The sequence below is a fragment of the Pseudophryne corroboree genome, chromosome 4 (genome assembly GCF_028390025.1).
Source record: "Pseudophryne corroboree isolate aPseCor3 chromosome 4, aPseCor3.hap2, whole genome shotgun sequence".
Taxonomy (NCBI): Eukaryota; Metazoa; Chordata; class Amphibia; order Anura; family Myobatrachidae; genus Pseudophryne; species Pseudophryne corroboree.
In genome coordinates, this window is record NC_086447.1 from 772,103,697 (window position 1) to 772,109,656 (window position 5,960).

At 43.1% G+C, this 5,960-nt stretch overlaps 1 pseudogene; it reads right to left on the reverse strand.

Moving 5' to 3' along the window:
• Nucleotides 1–248: 248 nt before the first annotated feature.
• LOC134913659 (5S ribosomal RNA) lies at nucleotides 249–368 on the reverse strand (annotated as a pseudogene).
• Nucleotides 369–5,960: the final 5,592 nt, after the last annotated feature.

Sequence of the window (5,960 nt, forward strand, 5' to 3'; positions counted from 1 at the left end):
TAGCGAAAATATTAATAATTCTAGTTATTCGTGATCTCAGATTCACGATTGATGAATTGCCGGAGAGTAGAATTCTGTGATGCCTATGTCAACAAAAATCTGCATCATATTTTTTGAAGTGTATGACCATCATTCATACTGCTGATATCCATTACGGATTATATAAGTGCAGAAAGTAAAATCATTGGTCATGCGAATCCCAATATTGCATGACATAAAGTTGAGTGCCACTGTGTCCAAAAGTCAATTTTTTGCAGTACCAGGGTGTTCAGAGGAGGTCTCCCTTCCTTGTACTAACCCGGCCTTTCACTGCTTAGCTTCCAAGTTCGGAAGAGATTGGGCATCTCCAGTGAAGTGTGACCGCAATTATTGGACTTTCCTCCTTGGTCACTCCAAATATATGTCACGACGGGAAGCCTTACTCTCTGGATTCTCCGCAAGAAGCCAAGAACTTTGTTGATTCTTTATCTGCCCGCTCTTCTTCCCGCATGGACGATGCAGACTGATTTCTTCAAATACAGCTGATTTCCATATCCTTTTAACTTTGATACGTTCATTTTTTTTTATGACATATAATGTTGCTTATTTTATTTTATTAATTGTATGTTTTTCTTGGTGTTGCTTTGTCCTTGCCTTCTGCTGGCGAGACTCGTCAAATGCTGAGATATTTTTTATACTATGCATCGTAACCCCTCAAGTCTCTTTAGTTTTATTGGGTCCGCTTAGTTCTGTTACTGCTGTTGGGTTATTTATGCTAGTCATTGTATTTTCTATGTATCATTTCTATATGACATGTCTTTTTATCATATTCCCCCATATGATGCACTTATTAGATAGTATTTGTATTTGGCGGTCCTTGAGATTGCCCTCCTGGGTTCTTGAAATAGTTGAACTACTTTTGAACAGTTTCTTTGTTCAGGATGTTGTTGATTGGAGTAAGTTATGGTACACAGGTCAGATATGGCGCCTTAAGCTTTTGCTGCTTCTCCGAAGCCCGCTTGCTGGGACGGGCTGGAGATTGTTTCATTTGTCGTCTGTTTATTCATGGCCTAGGGTAGGTATTGGATAATGATGTCTACTCCTTCTAGAAGTTCCACCAGGGTTCAATCTCTGTTAAAATTTGTATCATGGAATGTTGAGGGCCTCAACTCCCTGATTAAGAGACGTAAAGTTTTGAGTAATTTAATACGCCTTAAGCTTGACGTTGCATTTCTCCAGGAGACACACTGGGATGCAAAGGATCCCAATGTGCTTAGAGATTCCTGGATAGGGGAGTTTAGGGCCGCCTCCTTTACAGCCAAACGTAGAGGTGTTCTGATACTATTCCGCAAACATTTACCTTACACTATAAGAGACACGTGGTTAGATCCGGTGGGTCATTTTTTGTTCATTAAACTTATGCTTCATGGTTCTCTTTATACCTTCGCAGCTATTTATGCCCTGATAAAGCTGATTATCTTTACAGGAATGAAAGCTATACCTTAAACATACCTTAAATACACTTTAAACCTTTAGCCGCTGCGGCCGCTATACTTAATTCACACTCTACGCACCTTTTACGCTATTAGCGTACAGAGTCCCGTACAGTGTACGGACTTTGCGTACACACGCCGCGCTGACGGTAATAAGTACTCACAGCGCATACACACCCAGAGAAACACTTTAAACCTTCTACAGCAATGCTATGCAATAATAATACACTTTAAACCTTAGCAGGGCAATGAGGACACGACACCAATTGTGATTTTACCGCTGGGTTCCGACACCACAGTGGATTATTTCTGAAAGGGGGTTTACAATACAAATTATACACTACAATACAAGACAATATAACAGAATAATGGCTACAGTCAATGTACATACGTGAGTATATTCGCGTGCGCTTCCCGGTCCGGTCCTCCGTCATCAAATAGATAACGTTGTGAGTCTTGTGTCAGGCCAGGCTGCAGCAGGCTTTATTTATACAATTCTTCCAAAAGCAATACAATAGATACTGTAATCCCTTTGTCCATTGGACACAGGAATGCACTTTTACAGTACAGGAGAGGTCATAGGTTGATTTGAAAAGGTAGGCGATGCCTTTCTCAACTGCTCTTGTGGGTGGTCTCCTCTGGATTCCCGCCGCATACATAATATACAGTAAATACAGTTTATATCTATATTCTGCTTCTGCACATAACTATCCGCAGGAATATGCGATCTTCCGCAGACCAACACTGGAATGTTACCCTTAAAATACCCTACAGCTGGATACCAAATACCACCTTATAACCTTAGTCTGTCCCCTCTTATTCTGTAAAGGTGAATCCCTTTGTTCTGCAACCATTTAAACAGCTATAACTTTCTGATGTGGTGCAAGGAGACTATGTGTACATTGTGCGCTATTTGTATTAAATATGTAATGTGTTCTGATGGCCCTTTATGCGTACACAAACTCTGCCATAAATACCAATACCACGCACCGATGCGCAGGACCGCGGGAGCGACCATACGCAAAGTGCGTATATGTGTACGCACGGCAGAACAAGTGCACGCGCAGTGGGCATGTGTGTGCAGTTTGTACGTGATGTGTGTTCTGTAATATTTTTTGACTTTGACAGTCCACACTTTGGCAGTCACCAATTACTGCCACTATCTAATCACTAAACAGAAAAATATCAATACAATATCTACAGACGATTGGATGGTCGGAAGAGAGTTGTAGGAGGGAAATGTATGACCTAGTGGGATAGTAAAAAGCATGTATGTATGAATCCATGTCTGAGGGGCATGTATCATCGTGCCGTATATGTTTTAGATAAGCTTCGAGGTATTGCGAAGTATACATTAAATCCTTCTTATCCCGTATTAAGGGTCTGTAGGTGGGCCGACAAACACTACCGAGCTCTTTTCGGCTTCTTGTTCCAACAAATGGGGTGCACATTTAGTTGATGATACATGGAGGGGGAACATATGTGAGTGCTAGTATATGTGGATATCACCTGTCGACTACGTGTGTCATTAACTGAAGGTTGTAGAGATGAAGATAAGACACATATCTAAAATACATTCACATAACATTTTCATAAACATTCTTGGGTAGGGCTGATGTCTTTTCCGGATGGGTGTATCTGGGCAGAGGGGGAGACAAAGGAAAAACGGGTGAAAGAAACAGGCCATGGAATTCATTTGCAATCCTTATCAGAACACTGTCTCTATGGATGGGTCGTAAATTAAATCTGCTGCTATAACAATGCCCTCGCTCCTTAAAGTCATCAAATTTGTGCCGTGCTTGCGCCGCGTCAGAATTCGAACACACCTAAATATCAAGCCAATAATTATGACGACTCCCAGGATACAAAAGAGAAACTTCCCTACACTCATAATAACATTTTGAGCCCACTCTCCTAATCCTGGGAACCAATTTCGTGGGTTCAACCATGAGACCCAGCCGGTCAGCTCATTACCCACAGCGGTCAGGGTAAGGTTGTGTCTCCTCCGGAACTCCCACTTCAACTTCAATATATCATCCATCTTTTGATCGATAATCTCTGTGGGGTCGTCAGTGCTGTTTGTAATATACATACAGCACTTCACACCATACTGAGTTGCCAAAGTGACACAGTACCCACCCGTCACGGCTGTTATATAATTAAGGACCATCCTGTGCTGGATCAGTTCCGTCTTGTAAGCTTGTAACTCCCTTCCTGTATACCTGAAGGTGTCGTCATACATCTCAGTGATATTATCTATCAAGTTCGCTAGCGCATGGATATACCTTTAATTTATAACTCCTCTGGCAGTACGGGTGATGTCTAATGCGAGAAGGGATTGAATCCTGGTGGATTCGTGGATCAAATCAGAGGCTACGTGCTCTGTCCTCTCTATGAGGTGTCTCTTGACGATGTGTTCATAGTGAGTATGAGTATAAGGAGCCTGAGCACTGCGGTGAACATCTTTCATCTTATCATGGGTTATGGTCATGACCTCTGGCAACACTCTTCCAACATAACACAATCCCTCTGAGCTCGGGGCAAGCCACTTGTACGCCTTCCTCCCACATATGAAATAGGCATCATCGGGGAGAACATAGGGGACAGAATATGACATTACCATATTACAAACTTTCCAAGTGAAAAACCCAATCCCTAGTTCTCCCATCTGCTCAGTAAAAGAATTAGGCTGGATGATATGAGCACAGTACCCTGGTGATACTTCTCCAACCCACATGGTCTTGCTTCCTCGAGTATACCTATACCGAAAATACCTTCCACTGTTGGCTATTTGGCGTACAAGTTCAGAGTCTATGGGTCTCCTATCAGCTCTGTGCGAAAAGGCCATTGTCTGGTTATTCCACGTCACTTCCCAATTTCCCGGTTTTCGGTAATTGGAACTATTGAAACATAATAAGGATCTATCTACATGATACTGGTGGAGCTTCAAACTAGGGGGCCTAGAAATATTGAATTTCTTGTCCACTGGTCTCCCACCCCGTAATTCGAGTACCTCATCTATTGCTAAAGGGTACGGTACTAATCCTGACTTGCTCTGACCTTGAGGTACTTGTGAGCACACCCAGCATTCTGTCTGGTTTAAGACCTTACCCACTAGTGAGTGGTAATCACTCAATGGATGACGGTCCATGTTGATATTAAGGCTGGACTGACATCTCTGGATGCACCCATCCTCGACTATGTTCTCACAATTCCTATAAATGCAATTTTCCTCAGACAATAACCCTTCACAGTGCCTCCGAGCTCCCTGACTACCAGAGTGCTTTCTGATACTCGCCTTTGCTCGAGTGATGTGTTGCTCTTGAGATTCTACAAATCCATCCTCGCCATCAGAACCCATTCCAGATCCTTTCTCGACCTCTCTGGGACACTCACCGAAACAGACTGTCCTGGTCAACAACAGGATTAACAGGAAAACCCAGAAACGCAGTCTCTTGGGGTAAGTCCATCTTGTTAAAGGAAGAGAAGGGAAACAAGAAGGGGGAGAAAGAGAAGGAGGGTAGTGGGAGATGGAGAAAATAAAAAACTGGTGCGACTACCGCCTCTGGTCTTGTTGTTCTCCGCGCTCAGGTGCCGTCTCAACAGTACTGCCTCTCAACCTTCACGGAACAGACACTCCAGTGATACGATGTTTTCTACACTCTGCTCTTTGTCACGGGTTCTCTCCGGGTCAGCGACCTTCTTACAGTGGGACGAGTGGACCCAAGTCTCTCTTTCGGCAACCTTTAATGCTGTTATGCTGGTTAGCAAGACTTGGTACGGTCCTTCCCACCTGTCAATGAGGCAACCTGAGCGTAGAAAATTTTGAATCATTACATAATCCCCAGGTTCAATGTCATGACAATTACTGTTCGGTAGGTCAGGAATCACCAGCTTTAGATTTCTATTTTGATTCCTCAGCTGCTGGCTCATCCTAACCAAATATTTTACAGTCACTTCGTTATTGCATTTCAAATCATCCTGGGGGTCTATCATTACATGAGGTTGTCGGCCAAAAAGAATCTCAAAGGGTGATAGGTTAAGGGGGGACCTGTGAGTGGTTCTGATGCTGTACAATACTAGTGGCAAAGCTTCTGGCCACAACAATCCAGTCTCAGCCATCACTTTGCTCAGCTTGTTCTTAATAGTGCTGTTCATTCTCTCCACCTTCGCACTCGCTGTGGTCGGTACGGAGTATGCAGCTTGCTATTAATTCCCATCAGTTTGCACATTACCTGAAAGACTTCACCTGTAAAATGGGTACCCCTATCGCTTTCAATTATTCTAGGGATACCATATCTACACACAAATTCCTGCACAAATTTCTTTGCAGTGAACGTAGCAGTATTTGTGGCAGCAGGGAACGCTTCTACCCAATTGGAAAATACATCAATACAGACTAACACATATTTTAAATTCCTACAGGGTGGTAACTGTATGAAATCAATTTGTATTACCTGAAAAGGGCCGTCTGTCGGAGGGATATGG